Source organism: Arachis hypogaea, chromosome 16 (genome assembly GCF_003086295.3).
Source record: "Arachis hypogaea cultivar Tifrunner chromosome 16, arahy.Tifrunner.gnm2.J5K5, whole genome shotgun sequence".
In the NCBI taxonomy this organism is placed as follows: Eukaryota; Viridiplantae; Streptophyta; class Magnoliopsida; order Fabales; family Fabaceae; genus Arachis; species Arachis hypogaea.
The window spans coordinates 58,797,864-58,823,390 of NC_092051.1; positions in this window are offsets into that span (position 1 = coordinate 58,797,864).

Sequence of the window (25,527 nt, forward strand, 5' to 3'; positions counted from 1 at the left end):
GTATATCATGCTGGGGAAAGAGAGAGGTCAATCGACCTCCCCACAATTACCTTTACTAAAGAGGATGCAATACGTGTCATCCCGGGACACGATGATCCCATGGTCATTACCATCATATTGGCCAATGCTAGTCTTCACAGAACATTAGCAGATCAAGGAAGCTCCGTGGATATCTTGTTCAAATCTGCCTCCAACAAACTTGGCCTGCAAGAAAAAAGAGCTCAGAGCATATCCGAATAGCTTATTCGGGCTAGGAGATACCCCAATCTAACCACTTGGATATATCTCGATACATACTACCTTCGGAAAGGGAACCCGGTCAAGGACACTCAACATAGATTACATAGTAGTCGACGTGAGCTCGGCCTACTAATGACAAGTCATCTTATGCTAGCTTTTCAAGCATTTTTTACTTGTTTCATTAGGTTTTATGCACTTTCTTGCATTGTAAGTAAGTGATTTGGAGTGGATTTGTGTGGTTTTGTTGAATCAATCAACCATCCTTTATTTGACACTAAATCATGAGGTTTAAGCTAAAATTAATTAGTTTTTGAATGATTTACAAACATTGTGAATTTGGTGATACTTTGATTGGTTGTTTTGATTACTTGTAGGTGAAGTAAAGAAAAAAACAGGAAAGCGTTGCCTATGAAGCGTAGCCCAAAGGAAACAAAAGAGTGGCACATTAAGGGAGAAAAGCCATAGCGCTCTCTCAGTGAGCTCAGCGCTCTCCATTCGAGCACTACCCAATCCAAGAAAGCAAATGGCAAGGAAGTTGTGCTCTCTCACTTAACCGAGCACTACAAGGAACCAAGGAAACAAGGCAACAAACATAGCGCTCAGTTAACTCACTCAACTTTATCGGGCTTCACTTCAAATAAATTCAAGGTGCAATTTTTGCAAGAGAAGCCACAAAGTTTCGAACCCATGAACCAAGAAAAGGAAAGAGCGCTACTTGCAAGGAAAATAAGCCAACATGGCTTCACTAGGAATCGAACTTGGGAGCTTACACTCAAGGAAGGAGCGCTTGGGCAAAGAAGCAAAGCCAAAATGGCTTTGCTGGGATTCGAACTTGAGGCCCTTCACTCAAAGCAAGGCACTACCTCTCTTTGCTTCGCAAAAGAAATTGGCCAAAATGCCTCCCTCATGGTTTGAAGGTGGAGCGCTACACAAGGCACACAAAGGGAGCTCAGTTAACTCTTTCAACTGAGCTCTACCTTTGATTATTTCACAAAGGAAAATTGCTCCCTAAATGCTTCCACCAAGGTTCAAAGAGAGGCTCCCATCCCAAGAAAAGAGGGCTGCGCTCTCTCCATTCACTGAGCACTAGCAAGGTTGACACGGCCAAGGAGCTTATCACGCAAGAATTGGCACGCCAAGGCCCATGGATGCTGCGCTCTCCTTCTTCATCGAGCGCTATTGAGGCTGACACGAAAGGTTTGGCATGCGTAACAATTTGCAAAGGAAAACAAAGGGAGAGTGCTGCGCTCTTCTTGTAAACCGAGTGCTACCCTGGGAGTGTCTCATGGCTCAATTTTGAGTCCAAAATAAAATTAATTCAAACCATCACAAAATTAAAAACCCCATTCCAAATTCTAAAATCCAAAGATAGGAAGTGTATAAATAGAAGTTAGTTTGATTTAGAGAGGACTTCTTTTCAGACCTTTTTGAAACTTTTAATTTTCATTTTTCATTTTTGAGTTGATTTTAGATTTTAACTTTGGGTTTGGGAATTGGGATTGATAATTGAATTCTCCTCCTTTTGGTTCTTACTTTTACACTCTTCACTCTTTGTTTTGAATCTTGGATTGGGAATTGAATGAATTCTGTTTCATTCTTGATCTGAGATCTCTCTTTATTTACTTTCTGCATAATTTCAAGGAATTGTGATTTCAATCTAAATTGTCTTTACTGCTTTCTTCTCTATTTTCTTCTGCAATTATTCTCTGTTGGATGAAGGAAGGAATTGAGATCTAGACTTATTTTCTAGTCTCATTCAGCCCCTGAGATCTTCAACTTCTCTTTTAGATTTTAGAATTGAGTTGAATTCACTTTCTGTATTACTTATTCAAGTAATTTTTCTTTTCTGTTTGAGATCTGCTACATTTCAATTCATCCATTACTTCTCTTGATTGCTATTTACATTCTCTTGTTTAATTTATGAGATCCCAGCTCCCAAAGCCCTTTACTATTCAAGCAATTTATATTTCTTGCAATCTAAGCTTCAGCTATTTACATTTCTTGCAATCTAAGCTTCTGTCATTTACATTACGTACACTTTAAGACTCTGCTCCTTTACTTCTTTTGCCCTTTTATTTACTGTCAATTTTCCCTCTCCCTTTAAATTTCATGCAATTTAGCTTCTGTTGAATACAAATCACTCAACTCAACACTTGTTTGCTTGACTAAATCAACCACCTAACTAAAATTGCTCAATCCTTCAATCCCTGTGGGATCGACCTCACTCATGTGAGTTATTATTACTTGATGCGACCTGGTACACTTGCCGGTGAGTTTTATGTTGGATCGTTTTCCACACATCAAGTTTTTAGCACCGTTGCCGGGGATTGAATTAGATTAACAATGATTAAGTAAGGTGGCGGTCTAGATTAAGCACTTTTTCTTTGTTTTTGTTCATTTTCTTTGTTTTTAACTAACACACTAACTGTTTGAATTTTTGCTTCAGCTAACCATAACCTCACTCTAGCAATAGAGTGCAGTGTTCCTGGTTTTTCTGGTTTTGTGTGTTTCTTGTGTTTTGTTTGTATGTCAGAGACAAGGAGAGCTGTATCCTCTTTTGGTGAACAAGATAAAAGAACTCTCAGGAGATTAAGAAGAGAAGCAAGAGGGAAAAATGTTGTTATAGAGGAAGAATCTGAGGAAGAATACCACGAAATGGAAGGGGACCCCTCCAATTCCAATCCACCAGAAGGAATGGCCAACAACAATCCACCTCAGAGAAGAGTTTTGGCTTCTTACACGTTTGCTAACCCAAGGCATTATGGGAGTAGCATCCTTACCCCAAATGTCAATGCAAACAATTTTGAACTAAAGCCACAGCTCATAACTTTGGTACAAAACAACTGCTCCTATGGAGTAGGGCCACTTGAAGATCCAAACCAGCACTTATCCACTTTTCTGAGGATTTGTGATACTATCAAAACTAATGTGTGCATCCTGACATTTACAAGCTGTTGCTATTTCCATTCTCCCTCAGAGACAAAGCTACTCAATGGTTGGAGACCTTTCCAAGAGAGAGCATCAATAATTGGGAAGATCTAGTGAGCAAATTCTTAGCCAAGTTCTATCCTCCCCAAAGAATCATCAGGCTCCAAAAAGAGGTCCAAACATTCACCCAGATGGATGGAGAGTCATTATATGTGGCATGGGAGAGGTACAAAGCTCTAATCAGGAAGTGTCCACCAGATATGTTCAATGAATGGGATAAGCTTCAAAACTTCTATGAAGGACTAACTCTGAAGGCTCAAGAAGCACTAGATCACTCAGCAGGAAGCTCCTTACAATTGATGAAGACTGTAGAGGAAGCCCAGAATCTCATTGATACGGTGGTAAACAATCAATATTTCTTTGCTCATCAGAGACAACGCCAACCATCACAAAGGAAAGGAGTGCTAGAGTTGGAAGCAGTGGACACAATCCTAGCTCAAAATAAGATGATGCAGCAGCAATTTCAACAATAATTTGAACAAATGGCAAAGAGGATTGATAGCTTACAAATTATAACAGTGAATGTCACAAGCCAACCACCAACCACATGGGGGCAGAATAAAGAGAACCAAGAAGATCAGCAGCAGGAACAAATTCAATATGTGCACAACCAAGGTTCTGGATCAAGTGAAGTTTATGGTGATACTTACAATCCATCTTGGAAGAACCACTCTAACCTTAGATGGGGAGATAACCACCATCAAAATCAGCAGCCATGGCAAAGAAATTCAAATCAAAACAACTCAAGAAATAACCAGTAGAATAATAACCAAAATCCATATAGAAAACCCCAAAACAATTACCCCAATTCCAACCATTATCCATCCAATAATCAAACCACCAACCTAAACAACTATCATCCACCCTCACCAGCTCACAACCAACCACAAATCCCACAAGACTCTCAGAGAATCTCCAACTTGGAGATATTGATGGAAAAAATGATGAAACAACAAGAACTTACAAATAAGAACAATGAAGCTTCTATAAGAAATATAGAAAGGCAGATTAGACAACTTTCTAAGCAAGCTGTGATTGAAAGGCCATCAAGCTCACTTCCAAGTGATATCATTCCAAATCCTAAAGAAGAATGCAAAGCCATACAGCTGAGGAGTGGAAAGATCTTGGTGAAAGATGAAGAAGCAACCAAGAAGCCAAAGGAGAATGATAAGAAGCAAACTGAGAAAGGGGACGCCAACAGCAAGCAAGAGTTGACAGCAGGCAAGCAGGCACAAGGAAAGGATGACCAGGCACAAGATTTAAAGAAAGGGAAACAAATAATGGAAGAACCAGCAAAGAAACAAAGGCAGGGAGTGAAGACTTTCACACCTCCCTTGCCATATCCCCAAAGGTTGAATAAGGAAACCAAGGATCAACACTTCCCCAAATTCCTTGAAGTCTTCAAGAACTTGGAAATCAATATCCCTCTGGCTGAGGCATTAGAGCAGATGCCTCTATATGCAAAGTTCTTGAAAGAGCTCATTAACAAGAAGAGAAGCTGGCATGAGAATGAAACCATTATGCTCACTGAAGAATGTAGTGCTGTGATCCAAAGGGGTATCCCACCAAAGCTTAAAGATCCAGGGAGCTTTGTGGTTTCATGCACGATAGGCAAGATGACATTAGAGAACACTCTTTGTGATCTTGGTGCCAGTATCAACTTGATGCCCCTCTCAATGATGAGAAAGCTTGCCATAGAAGAAATCAAACCTACCAAGATGTCACTAGTGATGGCCGATAGATCAATCAAGACACCCAATGGAGTTGTAGAAAATCTACTAGTGAAGGTTGGAGAGTTTATCTTCCCTGTGGACTTTGTGATCTTGGACACAGAAGGGGAAGGAAACAACTCAATTATCTTGGGAAGACCATTCCTAACTACAGCAAGAGCTACTATTGATGTAGAAAAGGGAGAAATAACCTTCAGGGTGCACAATGAGCGAATGGTCATCAATGTTTTCAAATCAATGCAACACCCCCCTGAGCAAGAGAACTACATGAAGGTGGATATGATAGAAAATCTGGTAGAAGAAATATTTGAAGCCAACTATCAAGAGCAACAGGAAGAAGAAGTGGAGGATGAGTTATTGGAAGATGACAACCAGGAGGAACAAGGAAAGGAAGTGGTAGAAATATCCATTGAAGACAAGGATAAGGATAAGCCAAAACAGGAGTTGAAGCCTCTTCTTCCCCACCTCAAATACGTGTTTCTTGGAGAAGCAGAAGCCTTGCCAGTAATCATAAACTCTTCCTTAAACATGGAAGAAGAAACAAGGTTGATTGAAGTGTTGAGAGCTCACAAGACAGCCTTGAGTTGGACAATTGAGGATATTAAAGGCATCATCCCTGCCATTTGTATGCATAAAATTTTGTTAGAGGAAGAATCAAAGCCTGTAGTTCAACCCCAAAGAAGGCTCAACCCAGCCATGAAGGAGGTGGTTCAAAAAGAAGTCATGAAGCTATGGAATGCTGGGATAATCTTTCAAATCTCTGACAGCTCATGGGTAAGCCTGGTTCAAGTTGTACCAAAAAAGGAGGAATGATAGTCATCACCAATGAGAAGAATGAGTTGATCCCCACCAGGACAGTGACTGGATGGAAGATGTGCATAGATTATAGAAGATTGAATGATGCTACAAGGAAAGATCACTTTCCTCTCCCATTCATTGATCAGATGCTGGAAAGATTGGCCGGCCATGCTTATTATTGCTTCTTGGATGGGTATTCTGGGTACAATCAAATAGTGATGGATCCCAATGATCAAGAAAAGACTTCCTTCACGTGTCCATTTGGATTTTTCGCCTACAGGAGGATGCCCTTTGGGCTATGGAATGCCCCAGCCACCTTTCAAAGGTGTATGCTCTCCATTTTTTTTGATATGGTGGAAAAATTTTTAGAAGTCTCCATTTGGATTGCTTGCATCATTTAACTCTTGTTTGAAAAGATGCCAAGAAACTAACCTGGTATTAAATTGAGAGAAATGCCATTTCATGGTTCCTGAAGAAATAGTTCTTGGGCATAAAGTGTCAAGCAAAGGTATAGAAGTTGATAAAGCTAAAATAGAAATTATTGAGAAGCTTCCTATACCTGTTAATGTGAAAGCAGTAAGGAGTTTTCTTGGGCATGCTGGCTTTTACAGGAGGTTCATCAAAGATTTTTCAAAAATAGCAAAACCATTGAGCAATTTGGTAATGATTGATAGCCCTTTCATCTTTGATGACAACTGCAAGCATGCCTTTGAAACTTTAAAGAGAAAATTCATTACAGCACCAATTATCACACCCCCTGATTGGAAACTGCCCTTTGAACTTATGTGTGATGCAAGTGATCTTACAATTGGTGCTGTGTTGGGGCAAAAGAAAGACAAGTTGCACTATGTCATATATTATGCCAGCAAGGTATTAAATGAAACACAGAAAAATTATACCACCACTGAGAAAGAGCTTATAGCAATTGTATATGCATTTGATAAGTTTAGACAATACTTGATTGATTCAAAGGTTATAGTATATACTAACCATGCTGCACTCAAGTATCTAATGTCTAAACAAGATTCAAAGCCAAGGCTTATTAGGTGGGTACTCCTGCTACAAGAATTTGACATTAAAGTGAGAGATAGGAAGGGGAGTGAGAATCAAGTAGCAGATCATTTATCAAGAGTGCCTGGTGCACGAAATTGTGATGTCCAGGCTCGAACAATCCCTGGTAATGGCTCCAAAGCTTGGTGCTTTGATCTTAATTCATAATTGTCACAACTTCGATACAACTAACCAGCAAGTGCACTGGGTCGTCCAAGTAATACCTTACGTGAGTAAGGGTCGAATCCCACGGAGATTGTTGGCATGAAACAAGCTATGGTCATCTTGTAAATCTCAGTCAGGCAGATATAAAGTGATAATGGTGTTTTCGAATATTATATAATAAAATAGGGATAGAGATACTTATGTAAATCATTGGTAGGAATTTCAGATAAGCGAATGGAGATGCTTTTCGTTCCTCTGAACCTCTGCTTTCCTGCTATCTTCATCCAATCAGTCTTACTCCTTTCCATGGCTGGCTTTATGCAAGGGCATCACCGTTGTCAGTGGCTACATCCCCTCCTCTCAGTGAATAATATGCTCACGCACCCTGTCACGGCACGGCTATTCATCTGTCGGTTCCCGATCATGCTGGAATAGGATTCACCCTCCTTTTGCGTCTGTCACTAACGCCCAGCATTCGCGAGTTTGAAGCTCGTCACAATCATTCAATCATTGAATCCTACTCAGAATACCACAGACAAGGTTTAGACCTTCCGGATTCTCTGGAATGCCGCCATCATTCTAGCTTACGCCACGAAGATTCTGGTTAGGAGATCTAAGAGATACTCATTCTAGCTTAATTCATGTAGAACAGAAGTGTTTGTCAGGCACGCGTTCATAGGGGAGAATGGTGATGAGCGTCACACATAATCATCACCTTCATCACGTTCTTGGGTGCGAATGGATATCTTAGAAGCGAAATAAGAAGAATTGAATAGAAAACAGTAGTACTTTGCATTAATCTTTGAGGGACAGCAGAGCTCCACACCTTAATCTATGGAGTGTAGAAACTCTACCGTTAAAAATACATAAGTGAAGGTCCAGGCATGGCCGAGATGGCCAGCCCCCTAAAACGTGATCAAAGGATCATAAGGTAATCCAAAGATGCCTAATACAATAGTAAGAGGTCCTATTTATAATAAACTAGTCACTAGGGTTTACATGAGTAAGTAATTGATGCATAAATCCACTTCCGGGGCCTACTTGGTGTGTGTTTGGGCTGAGCTTAAGTGTAGCACGTGCAGAGGCCATTTGTGGAGTTGAACGCCAGTTTCTATGCCAGTTTGGGCGTTCAACTCTGGTTTTGGATCCTTTTCTGGCGCTGGACTCTAGATTTGGGCAGAAGGCTGGCGTTAAACGCCAGTTTACGTCGTCAATTCTTGGCCAAAGTATGGACTATTATATATTGCTGGAAAGCCCTGGATGTCTACTTTCCAACGCAATTGGAAGCGCGCCATTTCGAGTTCTGTAGCTCTAGAAAATCCACTTTGAGTGCAGGGAGGTCAGAATCCAACAGCATCAGCAGTCCTTTTTCAACCTCTGAATCTGATTTTTGCTCAAGTCCCTCAATTTCAGCCAGAAAATACCTGAAATCACAAAAATACACACAAACTCATAGTAAAGTCCAGAAATGTGAATTTAACATAAAAACTAATGAAAACATCCCTAAAAGTAACTAGATCCTACTAAAAACATACTAAAAACAATGTCAAAAAGCGTATAAATTATCCGCTCATCAGTGCCGCAAGAAGCCAATCAAGATAGACCACAGCAAGTAAATGAGAATTTCCCTGATGAGCACCTTTTCCAAATTCAGCAAGCACCTTGGTTTGCTGACATAGCAAACTATAAAGTAGGAAGGAAGATACCTCAAGAATTTTCCAAACAACAAGTGAAGAAGCTACTCAATGAAGCAAGGAAGTTCTTGTGGGACAAACCTTTTTTATTCAAGAGATGCTCTGATGGAATGATTAGGAGGTGTGTCCCTGAAAATGAAATGAAAGATATATTGTGGCATTGTCATGGTTCAGCATATGGTGGACACTTTGGACCAGAGTGGACAGCTGCTAAAATACTGCAGAGTGGATTTTATTGGCCAACCATCTTCAAGGATGCCAGAGAGTTTGTTCACTAGTGTAATGAATGCCAAAGAGCTGGAGGATTGACAAAAAGGAATGAGATGCCTCAAAATTTCATTCTTGAAGTGGAGCTATTTGATCTTTGGGGCATAGATTTCATGGGGCCCTTCCCTCCTTCCTACTCCTTCAAGTAAATTTTGGTAGCAGTAGAGTATGTCTCAAAGTGGGTAGAAGCAATAGCCACAACCACATGTGATGCACAAATTGTTCTTCAATTCCTAAAGAAGCACATCTTCACTAGATATGGAGTGCCTAAGGGACTTGTCAATGATGGTGGTAGTTATTTTTGTAACAAGCAGATGGAGAAACTCCTTCACAAATATGGAGTGATTCATAAAGTAGCCACACCATACCACCCTCAAACCAATGGCCAGGCTGAGCTTACAAATAGGGAATTAAAGATGATTCTAGAAAAGACTGTGGGAGTCACTAGAAAAGATTGGGCCAGAAAGTTGGAGGATGCACTCTGGGCATACAGGACAGCATTCAAAACTCCTATTGGAAAAATCCCTTTTCAGCTGCTATATGGCAAATCTTGTCACTTCCCTGTAGAGCTTGAGCATAAAGCTTTCTGTGCCACTAAACTCCTCAACCTTGATTCTCAGGCAGCAGGGGAGAAGAGACTACTGCAACTAAATGAGTTGGATGAGTTTAGGCTAGAAGCTTATGACAATGCTAAGATATACAAGGAAAAGGCCAAGAGGTGGCATGACAAGAAGATCTCAAGGAAGGAGTTCAAACCAGGCCAGCAAGTACTCCTATATAACTCTAGGCTCAAAATTTTCCCTGGCAAGCTTAAATCTAAATGGACTGGCCCTTACTTGGTAACAAAGGTTCTCCCTTATGGAAGCCTTGAATTGTTAGATGAAGCAACAAAAAGCCAATTCACAGCAAATGGGCACAGAGCAAAGCCCTACTTAGGAGGTCAATGGGACAAAGAAAAAGAGGTTCAGAACCTGAGCTGAGCAAGAATGGAGAATGTCAAGCTAGTGATAATAAAAGAGGGCTTGTTGGGAGGTAACCCAACCTGAGGTAATTTTCTTTTCATAGATAATTTCATAAAAAGGTTTAGTGGTTTATCTGTATTGCAAGGAGCTAAGTTTGGTGTTGCACACCAAAATAGTTTAAGGGAGAATGAAGGATTCTAAGTTTGGTGTTTCACCAAAAATATTATCTTAAAACACATTCTCACCTCTACATAATGCTAGCTCCAAGTAATCAGATAAACCATTTAACTAATCTGCTGTTTTCTAGTCTTTAGTTCTATTACTCTTAGCAAAGACAAAAGGATTTCACATATGGTTAACTTGATACATAAGAAACATTGGCAAGGGACTAAGTTCGGTGTTCACACACCAAAGTAAGTTCAAAAGCCCACAAATAATTTTTGCATACTAACCAATTGCCTAAGGGCTTGAGAAACAAGCAACTTTTGAGGATTATGCAGGAAAACATTCAAGTGAAGGGAATCTGCATCATTGTCCAAAGGAAGTACAATAAAGAGAAATACTGATGACAGAAGAAAAAGCTGAGAGTCATTCCCCACAGGTTGTATTGACACTTAATCTTGTTGCTTTGAAATATTTTAATTTGGAAAGTCCTATATGTCTTGTTGAAGTGTTCAATACAGTGCAAGTGGAGATGTTTGCTAAGAATGCTAGCCTGCATATTGTGCTTGTCATCCATCATTATCTTGAATTTTGTTTTGTTCCTTTCTACATAAATAAAAGAAAAATGTTTGATTTAGAAAAGTGATTGTCCAATGTTGTAGGCATTAGAATGAAAGTCAGTGGTGGTGCTTGTTTGATTCAATTGTTAGCTCATAAAACAAAAAGCTGCATAATAACATGATTCTTTGAAGTATGAACTAGATTGCTGCTATAAAGTCTGCTATAAATGAAAGTCCCTTGATAATGAATCAAAACAAAAAGAAAAAGAAATAAAAAAGCTAAGAATTGGCAAAGAAATAAACAATAAGGCTAGACACCAATAGCTTAGACTTTAGGACATATGCCTGTGGTGTTTTTGTACTAGGATATGATTGGACAAGTAGGTTCTGAGGAGTATTTTAAAACTTGGCCACTTAGATCAACTGATCTGGGATTGCCAACCAAAAGTCCACTATCAAGAGCAACCTAGCTATAAAATATTTAGTGATCCAAAGAGATGCTGGGCATCACTGCTCCTAGGAAGAAAATGTGAGCCATGTGTCTGTGATGAAGAAATGTTGAGCAAAATTAAGCCAAAGGCTGCTGCAACATTTGCCACCAAGCTTTCATTAATAAATAAGCTTTCTAAGCAAAGGAAGGAAAAGCTAGCAAGGGATCATGCAAAAGTAAAGCATTGTAGCAGCAACCTTAGTGAACCTTTGAGGAAACATTTCTTATATAGCAGCAAGTAATAAATAAGCTACCATTGTCTGCATAAAACCCCATGAACCAAGTTCAATTATCTGCTAAATAAGGACATACATATTTCTCTGTTTCATTTCATTTTCTCTTATGTTTACTACTTGCTTGGGAACAAGCAAGGTTTAAGTTTGGTATTGTGATGACAAGTCATCTTATGCTAGCTTTTCAATCATTTTTCACTTGTTTCATTAGGTTTTATGCACTTTCTTGCATTGTAAGTAAGTGATTTGGAGTGGATTTGCGTGGTTTTGTTGAATCAATCAACCATCCTTTATTTGACACTAAATCATGAGGTTTAAGCTAAAATTAATTGGTTTTTGAATGATTTACAAACCTTGTGAATTTGGTGATACTTTGATTAGTTGTTTTGATTACTTGTAGGTGAAGAAAAGAAAAAAGCAAGAAAGCGTGGCCTATGAAGCGTAGCCCAAAGGAAACAAAAGCGTGGCACATTAAGGGAGAAAAGCCATAGCGCTCTCTTAGTGAGATCAGCGCTCTCCATTCGAGCGCTACCCAATCCAAGAAAGCAAATGGCAAGGAAGCTGCGCATTCTCACTTAACTGAGCACTACAAGGAACCAAGGAAACAAGGCAACAAACATAGCGCTCGGTTAACTCACTCAAATTTATCGGGCTCCACTTCAAATAAATTCAAGGTGAAATGTTTGCTAGTGAAGCCACAAAGTTTCGAACCCATGAACCAAGAAAAGGAAGGAGCACTACTTGCAAGGAAAATAAGCCAACATGGCTTCACTAGGAATTGAACTTGGGAGCTTACACTCAAGGAAAGAGCGCTTGTGCAAAGAAGAAAAGCCAAAATGGCTTTGCTGGGATTCGAACATGAGGCCTTCCACTCAAAGCAAGGTGCTACCTCTCTTTACTTCACAAAAGAAATTGGCCAAAATGTCTCCCTCATGGTTCGAAGGTGGAGCGCTACACAAGGCACACAAAGGTAGCTCAGTTAACTCTTTCAACTGAGCTCTACCTTTGATTATTTCACAAAGGAAAATTGCTCCTAAATGCTTCCACCAAGGTTCGAAGAGAGGCTCCCATCCCAAGCAAAGAGCGCTGCGCTCTCTCCATTCACTGAGCACTAGCAAAGTTGACACCGCCAAGGAGCTTGTCACGCAAGAATTGGCATGCCAAGGCCCATGGATGCTGCGCTCTCCTTCTTCACCGAGCGCTATTGAGGCTGACACGGAAGGCTTGGCACGTGCAACAATTTGCCAAGGAAAACAAAGGGAGAGTACTGCGCTCTCCTTGTCAACCGAGCGCTACCCTGGGAGTGTCTCATGGCTCAATTTTGAGTCCAAAATAAAATAAAATTCAAACCTTCACAAAATTAAAAAGCCCATTCCAAATTCTAAAATCCAAAGATAGGAAGTGTATAAATAGAAGTTTGTTCGATTTAGAGAGGACTTCTTTTCAGACCTTTTTGACACTTTTAATTTTTATTTTTCATTTTTTAGTTGATTTTAGATTTTAGCTTTGGGTTTGGGAATTGGGATTGAGAATTGAATTCTCTTCCTCTTTGTTCTTACTTTTACACTTTTCACTCTTTGTTTTGAATCTTAGGTTGGGAATTGAAGGAATTCTGTTTCATTCTTGATCTGAGATCTCTCTTTGTTTACTTTTTGCATAATTTCAAGGAATTGTGATTTGGATCTAAATTGTCTTTACTGCTTTCTTCTCTATTTTCTTCTGCAATTATTCTTTGTTGGATCAAGGATGAAATTGAGATCTAGACTTGTTTTCTAGTCTCATTCAACCCCTGAGATCTTCAGCTTCTCATTTAGATTTTACAATTGAGTTGAATTCACATTCTGTATTACTTCTTCGAGTAATTTTTCTTTTCTGTTTGAGATCTGCTGCATTTCAATTCATCTTTTACTTCTCTTGAATGCTATTTACATTCTCTTGTTTAATTTCTGAGATCCCAGCTCCCAAAGCCCTTTACTATTCAAGCAATTTACATTTCTTGCTCTATAAGCTTCAGCTATTTACATTTCTTGCAATCTATGCTTCTGTCATTTACATTACGTACACTTTAAGATTCTGCTCCTTTACTTCTTTTGCCCTTTTATTTACTGTCAATTCTCCCTCTCCCTTTAAATTTCATGCAATTTAGCTTCTTTTTGAATACAAATCACTCAACTCAACACTTGCTTGCTTGACTAAATCAATCACCTAACTAAAATTGCTCAATCCTTCAATCCCTGTGGGATCGACCTCACTCATGTGAGTTATTATTACTTGATGCGACCCGATACACTTGCCGGTGAGTTTTGTGTTGGATCGTTTTCCACACATCAAGTTTTTGGCGCCGTTGCCGGGGATTGAATTAGATTGACAATGATTAAGTAAGGTGGTGGTCTAGATTAAGCACTTTTTCTTTGTTTTTGTTCATTTTCTTTGTTTTTAACTAACACACTAACTGTTTGAATTTTTGCTTCCGCTAACCATAACCTCACTCTAGCAATAGAGTACAGTGTTCCTGGTTTTTCTAGTTTTGTGTGTTTCTTGTGTTTTGTTTGTATGTCAGAGACAAGGAGAGCTGAACCCTCTTTTGGTGAACAAGACAAAAGAACTCTCAGGAGATTAAGAAGAGAAGCAAGAGGGAAAAGTGTTGTTGGAGAGGAAGAATCTGAGGAAGAATACCACGAAATGGCAGGAAACCCCTCCAATTCCAATCAACCACCTAACTAATATTGCTCAATCCTTCAATCCCTGTGGGATCGACCTCACTCATGTAAGTTATTATTACTTGATGCGATCCGGTACACTTTCCGGTGAGTTTTGTGTTGGATCGTTTTCCACACATCACCTACAATGCTCTAATAGGTGGAACAACATTAAACCAGTTCGCTACAGCAGTTTCAACTCCATATTTGTGTATGAAGTTCCCAACTTCAGAAGGGATCGCAACAATAAAAGGAGACCAAAAAATTGTGGATGCTTTTACAATGAAAGTTTAAACCTCAAAGGTAACCCCAATGGAGAGGAAGTCAACACCATTGAACTCGGGGGGTTCAAGCTCGCGAGGAATTACGCAAATCGGTGATGATCAGGACAAAACAACAAATATTGGGGGAGCCTTAAAAAGAGACCTAAAAAAGTCTCTGATACAGTTCCTAAAGGAGAACGTTGATCTCTTTGCATGGAAGGCCGCAGACATGCCCGGCATAGACCTCCAACTAATGTGCCATAAACTGGCGGTATACCCAGGATCTCGGCCAGTACAGCAGAAGCGTAGGAAGCTCAGACCAGAAAAGTCACAAGCTGTGGAAGAGCAGGTGCAAGCCTTACTGGAGGCAAGATTCATAAGAGAAGTCAAATACCCACTATAGCTAGCCAATGTTGTTTTGGTAAAGAAGTCAAATAGAAAGTGGCGAATGTGCACTGACTACACCGACCTCAATAAAGCTTGTCCAAAAGATCCCTACCCACTACCAAGCATAGACGCTCTCGTAGATGCATCTTTAGGATACAAGTACCTCTCATTTATGGATGCTTATTCAAGATACAACCATATCCCGATATATCCACCCAACCAGGAAAAGACTTCATTCCTAACTCCCAAAGCAAATTACTGTTACATCATCATGTCATTCGGACTCAAGAACGCAAGAGCTACCCACCAAAGATTAATGAATAAAGTCTTCACAGAACACATCGGGAAACTGATGGAGGCCTACGTCGACGATATGCTGGTAAAAACACAAAGTGAGGAATCCTTGTTAACCGACCTCGCACAAGTATTCGACACCATCAGAAAGCATGGTATGCGGCTTAACCCTGTAAAATGTACCTTCACGGTAGAAGCTGGCAAATTCCTGGGTTTTATGCTCACACAGAGAGGAATTGAGGCAAACCCAGACAAATGTCGGGCTATACTCAACATGAAAAGTTTGACCTGTGTTAAGGAGGTACAACAGCTCAACGGAAGATTGGCAGCTCTGTCCAGATTCTTAGCCGGTTCAGCCATCAGATCCTTTCCTTTTTACGCCAGATTAAGGAAGGGAAAGAAGTTTGAATGGACGAAAGAATGCGAAAAAGTCTTCCAAGATTTCAAAAATTTCTTGGGGCAATCGCCCATTCTTACCCGGCTAAGGGAGGGAGAAGCACTCGTGCTATACCTGGTAGTGGAAAATCAAGCAACAGCCTCAGCACTAGTTAGAGAGGACGAAAGCGGACAACAACCCATCTACTTCATCAGCAAAGCCCTACAAGGGGCCGAGTTAAACTATTAGAAGATAGAGAAGTTCGCCTACGCCCTCATACTCGCTTCCCGATGGCTTCGCCCATACTTTCAAGCACACACTATCAAAGTTCGGACTAGCCAACCCATAAAAAGCATCCTACAGAAGATAGACCTAGCTGGAAGAATACTGCAGTGGGCAGTCGAATTGTCTGAATTTGATTTGCAATATGAAGCTAGGACAGCAATCAAGTCACAATATCTGGCCGACTTCATTGCCGAGTATACTGATACCCCGGGAACTCCCATAACGTGGAATCTATACGTGGATGGATCTTCAAACAAAACCGGGATTGGGGCAGGCATAATAATAGAAAGTGATCAGGGAACTTGATGAGCGGATAATTTATACGATTTTTGGCACTGTTTTTACATAGTTTTTAGTATGTTTTAATTACTTTTTAGTATATTTTTATTAGTTTTTATTCAAAAATTACATTTTTGGACTTTACTATGAGTTTGTGTGTTTTTTTGTGATTTCAGGTATTTTTTGGCTGAAATTGAGGGACCTGAGCAAAAATCTGATTCAGAGGCTGAAAAAGGACTGCAGATACTGTTGGATTCTAACCTCCCTGCACTCGAAATAGATTTTCTGGAGCTACAGAAACCCAATTGGCGCGCTCTCATTGGAAAGTAGACATCCAGTGCTTTCCAGTAATATATAATAGTCCATACTTTGGTAATATATAATAGTCCATACTTTGCCCGAGTTTTGACGACGTAAACTGACGTTCAAACGCCAACTTCCTGCCTTATTCTGGAGTTAAACGCCAGAAACAGATTGCAAATAAGAGTTAAATTCCAGAAATAGGTTACAACCTGGCATTTAACTCCAAAAAGAGTCTCTACACATGAAAGCTCAATGCTCAACCCAAGCACACACCAAGTGGGCCCGGAAGTGAATTTTCTGCATCATTTACTTATTTTTGTAACCCTAGCTACTAGTTTAGTATAAAAACTACTTTTAGTGACTTATTTAAAAACCTTTGATCATTTTGGAGACTATCTTGGTATCACTTTTGATCATTGATCACGTTTAGGGGGCTGGCCATCCGGCCATGCCTGGACCACTTTCACTTATGTAATTTTCAACGGTGGAGTTTCTACACCCCATAGATTAAGGTGTGGAGCTCTGCTGTTCTTCATAAATTAATGCAAAGTACTATTGTTTTGCTATTCAACTCAAGCCTATTTCTTCTCTAAGATATTTATTCGCACACAAGAACATGATGAATGTGATGATTATGTGATGCTCATCACCATTCTAACCTATGAACGCGTGCCTGACAACCACTTCCGTTCTACATGCAAACAAGCTTGAATGTGTATCTCTTGGGTTTCTAATCAAAGATTAAAACCTTCGTGGTATAGGATGGAATTATTGGCGGCCATTCCTAAGATCCGAAAAGTCTAAACCTTATCTGTGGTATTCTGAGTAGGATCTGGGAAGGGATGACTGTGACGAGCTTCAAACTCGCAAGTGTTGGGCGTAGTAATAGATGCAAAAGGATCAATGGATCCTATTCCAACATGATCGAGAACCGACAGATGATTAGCTGTGCAGTGACAGCGCATTTGGACCATTTTCACTGAGAGGACGGGAAGTAGCCATTGACAACGGTGATGCCCAACACACAGCTTGCCATGGAAAGGAGTATGAATGATTGAATGAAGACGGTAGGAAAGCAGAGATTCAGAAGGAGCAAAGCATCTCCATACGCTTATCTGAAATTATCACCAATGAATTACATAAGTATTTCTATATTTATCTTATTTAATTATGATTTTAATTATCAAAACCTCATAATCATTTGAATCCGCCTAACTGAGATTTACAAGATGACCATAGCTTGCTTCAAGCCGACAATCTCCGTGGGATCGACCTTTACTCACGTAAGGTTTATTACTTGGACGACCCAGTGCACTTGCTGGTTAGTTGTGCGAAATTGTGAAGAAGAACTGAGATTATGATAGTGCATACCAAGTTTTTGGTGCCGTTGGGATCACAATTTCGTTCACCAAGTTTTTGGCGCCGTTGCCGGGGATTGTGCGAGTTTGGACAACTGACGGTTCATCTTGTTGCTTAGATTAGGTAATTTTTTTTATTTTATTTTTAAGCTTTTTATTTTTGAAAAATACAAAAAAAATAAATTATTCTATGGCTTCAGAATTTCTAAGAATGAATTCTAGAGTTTCATAAGATATGTTGAATCCTGGTTGGCTATTAAGCCATGTCTAATCTTTTGGACCGAGGTTTCAACTATCCTTAGAAGAGCTTCTTTGTATTTCTCAGCAATTTAGCTGTTGTATGTAATGTTCTGCTAAAGCTTGGCTGGCCATTGGCCATGTCTAGTGTTTTGGACCGAAGCTTTCACTGAAAGCTTGGCTGGCTAGTAAGCCATGTCTAGTTCCAGGACCGGAGCTTTAGACTAACATTGCATGATTCCTGGAATTCCTATTAAAAATTTTGAAATCCTTATTTTTTTTTTCCAAATAATTTTCGAAAAAATACAAAAAAATTAATAAAATCATAAAACCAAAAATAATTTTATGTTTCTTGTTTGAGTCTGGTGTCAATTTTTAAGTTTGGTGTCAATTGCATGTCTGTATTCTTCTTGCATTTTTCGAAAGTGTGTTCATGTGTTCTTCATAATCTTCAAGTTGTTCTTGATGATTTTCCTTGTGTGGTCTTTGTATTTTCTTGTTTTGTTTCTTTTTTTGTTTTTCATATGCATTTTCAATTTGTTAGTGTCTAAACATTGAAATTTCTAAGTTTGGTGTCTCGCATGTGTGTCTTTTCTTAAAAATTTTCAAAAATAAGTTCTTGGTGTTCATCTTGACATTCAAAGTGTCTTGGTGTTCATCTTGACATTCAAAATGTTCTTGCATGCATTGTGTGTTTTGATTCATAATTTTTATGTCTTGTGTCTTTTTTGTGTTTTTCTCTTTCTTCATTAAAAACTCAAAAATCAAAAAAATATCTTTCCCTTATTCTTCTCAAAAAATTCGAATATTTGAGTTGACTTATTCAAAAAATTTTAAAATTTAGTTGCTTCTTATGAGTCAAGTCATATCTTCAATTTAAAAATCCTATCTTTTCAAAACTTTTTCAAAAATCAAATCTTTTTCATTTTTCTTTTATGATTTTCGAAAATTTTAAAAATGATTTTCAAAATCTTCTTCTTAATTTCATTTTATTATTTCAAAATCTTTACTAACAATTAATGTGATTGATTCAAAAATTTTAAAGTTTGTTACTTGCCCATTAAGAAAGGTTCCATCTTTAAATTTGAGAATCATATCTTTTAGTTTCTTGTTAGTCAAGTAATCAACTTTAATTTTCAAAATAAAATCTTTTTAATTTTCTTTTTGTTCCGAGGGTTACCTGAAACTAGAGGTCGATCTCGGATGAGATCGTCTGTACTGGTCGGGGATGACGTGTCCGGTTGGCTGATGGCGGCCGGAGCTGTTGTGTCTGACTTGTTGGATTGACTGCACTGCTGATCCTTGGCCACCGGAGGGTGGGGGTACCTGCAAGAGACTCCGATGCTTAAGTTAGCACGGGTATTAAGCAGGTTTTTAGTAGAATCAGAGTATGAGTTATACCTGGGTGTTCCAGTGTATTTATAATAGTTGTAGAGTGACCTTTCTAGATAAGATAAGTTAGTTATCTTATCTTATCTTATCTTTATCTTAGAGTTGAGGTCAGCTTATCTTCAAGGGAACCGCCCTTATCTCTATAGGCTTGGACGACCTTTGGATTTGGGTCGTGTTCCTCTACTTGGGCCCTTTATGGGCTTTCCTGTCGATTTGGCCGAGTTCTTTAAAAAGAAGTCGGTCCGCTTGACCTGAAGAGGTCGGTCGCTTTGTAGTTAATCATCCCAGGTCGGATAGCTCGACCCAGGGTATGAACAGTGCCCCTGCTTGAGCTCGGTCTTCTTTGTCGAGGTTGAGTCCTTAACTTCAGTCTTTAGCGAAACCGAACTCAAGCATTTTGTCGACTCCTTTTTATAGCAGCTTTTGAATGTAGAACATTTTTCCTCTATAAGCGTGCACTTTTGTATTAGCACTTTTTTGGGAATGCAAGCAGTTTTAATATCCGCATTTAATTGGCATTTAATTGCCCCGTTTCCCCTAACTTCTCTATTTTTGAATTTTGCATTTCAAGAAACGGTTTCTCTCCTTTGCCCTTTTCGTAACTTCTTCGCACTTATTCATATTCTGCTTTTCACCCACATTTCAACTTTCTTGTGACGTCGCTTGGTGATTTTTCTGAAGCTTCTGTTTTCGCCTGGCGTTTTTGTAGTTTCGTGTTTCTTTTTGTGGTACTACTTTTGTTCGTGCTTCTTTGCTCGTGAGAGGGAAATTCCCGATTCGTTTTCCATCCTCAATTTCCCTGAAGTTTGCTACTTTTTCCAGGTTGGTACTATCTTTCTTGCTTCTTTCATAGCTTCGTCTTCAGTTTTTTAGTGAAGCTTTGATTTTGCATGTTGGAAAGTTTGAATCTTTTTTGTGGTCTTGTATTTGCTTGTTACTGCAATGTGTTTTCCTGACTTTTCTTTTACGCATTCTCTTGGCATTTCCGTCGAGGCTTTCTAGGGTTTTGTTGTTGCTTCTAGTTGTTTTTCCTGTCTGATATTGATAGAGAATCTGCCTTTGTTTCTCGCTTTGCTTGGAGATTTCTTTTTGATTCTGACAAAGTTTTGCACCTTTTGATGATTTCTATTTGGCGTGTTCGGTGTTAGTGCTTGCTCTTTGCTGATGATTTTTTGCTCGATTTCGAAAAAGTTTGCGCCTTTGCTGTTTTTCCGCTGATAAACTGTAGGAGGGTGGATCTTTGTTTTCTGGATTTTATTTTGATGCGTGCCGGGATGTCGGTTGTAGAAATAACTTAAAGACCTTGCTTTGTTTACTGCCTCCAAGGGATGCCCCAAGACCTTTGTCTTAAGTCTTGGGGTTTTCCCTTTTTGTTTATCCGTCCGTCGAGATGTTTTGCCCTTTGTCCGAGATGTTTTTGAGTAATCCATTCTTCTTTTCTTTTGTAGGATTTAGTTGACCTCATGTCTTCCCGAAATAACGTTGTAGAGATGCCTTCCCAGGTTCCCGTGGGTATGGCCGATTGGGTGGACTCCATGGTTCTCATGTGTGTCTCGCTGGTTAATTCTGAATTTTGTGCTCAGCTTAGGCAGTTTCACAGTGTCTGTAGTAATTCTGGTGATGAGAAGAACTATGAACTTGTCCCTCCCTCTTCTGACGAGAGAGTTTGCTTTTCAACTCGGGTTGTTGATGGTCGCCCTTTCTTTTATGCTTATGATTTTTTCTTTGGTTAGCTAGGTATCACCCTTCCTTTTACCAAATTTGAAACCGACCTGTTATGGTCTTGTAATGTTGCCCCTTCTCAACTTCACCCCAATTCCTGGGGTTTCATTAAAATTTTCCAATTGCTGTGCAATGGCTTTGGTATTCCTGCTTCCCAGTCTCTCTTTTTCTATCTGTTTGTCTTGACTAAGCCCGGTGTAGTAAAAAAGAAGTCAGCTTGGGTCTCCTTTCGTTCTACCCAGGGAAAGAAGGTTTTCTCCATGTTTGACGAGTCGTTTCGTGATTTTAAAAACTACTTTTTCAAGGTCCGAGCTGTTGAAGGAGCTCGGCCCTTTTTTTTGGATGAAAATGACGAACCTGCTTTTCCCTTGGAATGGCAAAAAGACGTGAGGGTCTCCAGGTATTTGTGGGAGATGTTGGATGATACTGAGCGAGCCTTTGTGACTACCCTGGAAGAATGCTGGGGTCAAGCTCCCCATCTCGACACAAAGAAATTTCTAACTAATCCTTCTCTTCTTCAAACTGAACTTGGTATCTTTGTGTATTCTTTATTATCCGTGTATGTTGTTTGTAGCTGTCTTTCCGACTTGTCTAACTTGTAACTGATTTTCTGTTTTATTTGCAGAGGCAATGAAGAATAGTGAATACATGAAAGCTTTTAAGAGGGCGCAGAGGGCAACTGCTGCCAGAAATGTTGCTGCCAAGGCGGCTGGGGAGGGATCCTCCCAAGTGCGCGAGAAGCCATCAGTGCAGAGTTTTGCCGGGGTGAAGAAAGTGATCCCTACGCCCCGAGTTTGTTTGGTAGATCCTCACGTTACCTATGCTGCTCCTTCCGTTGCTCCTCCCAATAAAAAACAAAAGACTGCTGAACCCTTTGACATCGATGCTCCTGATTTTAATGCTATTGAATTCGTGGATCAACAAATCGGTCCCTACGGTGCTCTCTCCATGGACGATGTGTCCATCCTCCATCACTTGGAATTCATGGCCCGAAATCATGTGAAGATGGCGTATATATCGGCTGCCATATATCGGACTGCTCAGAATCTCCCTCTCCGCGCTACTAAAGCGTTTATGGAGGAGGTGAAACAAGAGTTTGATCGGATGAAGGAGTTAAAGGAGGAGCTTGAGAGGAAGGTAGCCAAGTTGGAGAAGGACTTGAAGAATGAGGAGGCGAGTTCTCAGTCGTTGGCGGCTTCTTTGAGGTTAGCTGAGGACGCAGTCCTGATGCACAAGGAGAGTTACCTTTCATCTTATCGGGAGGTGATGCGCCTGAGGGGGGAGCTTGATAGTGTTCGGGAAGATTATGCTGAGCTCCAAAGTCATCTCGTTGGCAGCGTCACTGCTGCTTATGAGAACTTGAGGGAGCAAGTTCAGGTCATTGCTCCTGAAGCTGACCTCACCCTTTTTAGCCTGGATAATGTAGTCAGGGATGGCAAGATTGTCCCTGATGATGAGGGTGATGATGATGATGTTGTTCCTCCCCCTGTGTCCTCTACCAAAGTGCCGACCTCTTCGGTTCCTCCTGCTGTGCCCGACTTGGATTGTCTGATCCTGAATAGGGAGGATGGAACTGTGGATGCTGTGCCGATTCAGACTCGCCCTCCTTCTCCTTGTCCTGATGCTGCCGAGAAGGCTCCCGATGCTTGTTGATCTCTTCCTAAAATTTTGTGTAGTTGGCCCGGCTTGTGGGCTCATTTAGAACTTTTTTATTTATTTGCTGACGCTTCCTAGTTGCTTGTCTAGCAACTTTTTATTTTGAAAAACAAAAGGTAACTTGTTATCTCTTTGTGGTAGGTTTTGGTGGCCTTCGAGGCCTTATAACTTTATAGAGTAGAAGCAGTTGTTTGACTTGACATCTTTTTTGTTTTCTATTGATGTTCAAAATCATGCTGCTCGACCTCCTTGGGTTACTTTGCTTTATTTTCTTGTATCTTGGATCTTTTGAGGCTGTGATTGTATAGATCCAACTTGTTACTCGGTTTTCTGTGTTTGTGACCGATTCCTTTGCGTTGGTCCCCTTCTGAGTTATTTTTGTAGTCCCCTTTCTTGGATCTTTGTCAGATTTCTTTCAGGGACTATTTTGATAACTTTTTAGTAGTAGGAGTCCGACTTGGTTATATCGGTCTCCTTAAAGTTATTTTTTGTAGTCCTCTTTCTTGGATCTTTGCCAGATCTCTTTCAGGGACTATTTTGATAACCTTTTAGTAGTAGGAGTCCGACTTGGTTATATCGGTCTCCTTTAAGTTATTTTTGTAGTCCTCTTTCTTGGATTTTTGTCAGATCTCTTTCAGGGACTATTTTGATAACTTTTTAGTAGTAGGAGTCCGACTTGGTTATATCGGTCTCCTTTAAGTTATTTTTGTAGTCCTCTTTCTTGGATCTTTGTCAGATCTCTTTCAGGGACTATTTTGATAACTTTTTAGTAGTAGGAGTCTGACTTGGTTATATCGGTCTCCTTCTAAGTTATTTTCGTAGTCCTCTTTTTTGGATCTTTGTCAGATCTCTTTCAGGGACTATTTTGATAACTTTTTAGTAGTAGGAGTCCGACTTGGTTATATCGGTCTCCTTCTAAGTTATTTTCGTAGTCCTCTTTTTTGGATCTTTGTCAGAACTCTTTCAGGGACTATTTTGATAACTTTTTAGTAGTAGGAGTCCGACTTGGTTATATCGGTCTCCTTTAAGTTATTTTTTGTAGTCCTCTTTCTTGGATCTTTGTCAGATCTCTTTCAGGGACTACTTTGATAACTTTTCATTTTGGGCTGACTTCGTTATGTCGGGCCCTTCTAAGTTAAAGTAATCCTCTTTTGTAGGGTTGGCCAGACCTCTTTCCAGGGTTTACTTATAACTTGGTTTGACTTGGTTCGACCTCTTAATGTTTGACCAGTGTTTAAGTTATTATTTTAGCAATCCGTAAGACGTCGTCAGGTTCTTTTTTGGATCACTTTCGATAACTTCTTACATTATTTTGTGTTCATCTTTGCCGATTTGTAGAAAGTGGTTGTCATCTCTAGATCGTCCTTTGGGTGAATCGCGTTTTCACCTTTATCGGACGGTTGTCTTTATCGTGATCGTGCAGTGAAATTCTTTTTCACTTTCTGCCGATCTGTTGCTTTATAATCGGACGATGAATACTTCAGATTAATGCATCTTGAAATCTTTGTAGAATATCTAAAATATATTTTATTTAAAGGAAAAGTGCAGATAGATAGATATGGGATTGTCTGAGTCTCAACTTGGTGCCTTATTAAAAAACCTTTTCAGGAAAAAGAGTGCATCCAATGATGAGATCTTTTATCTCTTCTTAACTGTAGTACCTTCTTAGGTTGCAAGCGTGCCACGACCTGGGAAGCTCTCGTCCATCGAGATCAGACAGTCTGTAGTAGCCCTTTACGAGTACTTCTACAACTCGGTAGGGTCCTTTCCAGTTTGCTGCCAGCTTTCCTTCTCCTGGTCGAGTTGTTCCGATATCATTTCGGATTAGGATGAGATCATTCTCTGCAAAACTTCTCGGTACTACCTTTTGATTATATCTGGAAGCCATTCGGCGCTTTAGAGCTTCTTCCCTGATCTGAGCTCTTTCCTGGAGTTCGGGTAACAAGTCGAGCTCTTCTCTCTGAAGTTGGGAGTTTTCTCCCTCATTGTAGTGAACTACTCTGGGCGACCCCTTCCTCAATTTCTACTGGAATCATCGCCTCTATTCCGTATGCTAATTGGAAGGGGGATTCCTTCGTGGTGGAATGTGGCGTTGTTCGATATGTCCATAGGACCTGTGGAAGCTCTTCTGCCCAGGCTCCCTTTGCATCTTGTAATCTCCGTTTTAATCCGGCCAGTATGACTTTGTTAGCAGCTTCAGCCTGTCCGTTGGCTTGTGGATGTTCTACGGAGGTGTATTGGTGCTTTATATTCAAATTGGCTACTAGTTTTTTGAAGCCTGCATCTGTGAATTGAGTGCCATTGTCTGTGGTTATTGAAAATGGAACCCCGAACCTTGTGACAATGTTTCTATATAAGAATTTCCGGCTTCTATGAGCGGTGGCATTGGCTAGGGGCTCTGACTCGATCCACTTTGTAAAGTAATCTACCCCTACTATGAGGAATTTAACTTGTCCTGATTCCTGTGGGAAGGGGCCGAGAAGATCGAGTCCCCATTTTGCAAACGGCCAAGGTGAGGTCATGCTGATGAGCTCTTCTGGCGGGGCGACGTGAAAGTTGGCATGTTTCTGACATGGTGGGCATGTCTTTACAAATTCTGTGGCTTCTTTCTGTAGAGTCGGCCAATAAAATCCCGCACGGAGTACTTTTTTCGCGAGAGCTCGTGCTCCGAGATGATTGCCACAAATACTACCGTGTATTTCTTCTAGCACTTCCCGGTGTTGGAGGTCGGCACGCATTTTAGTAAAGGTGTTGAGATTCCTCTTTTGTACAGGATGTTGTTTATGATGGTGTAGTACTGTGCCTCCCTTTTTAATCTCTTTGCCTCCTTTTCTTCTGTAGGAAGTGTCCCTGTTTTGAGGTAGTTGGTTATAGGGGTCATCCATCCTTGGTCCTGACTTGTTATAGTCTGGACTTTTTCCTCTTCCGAGATTGACG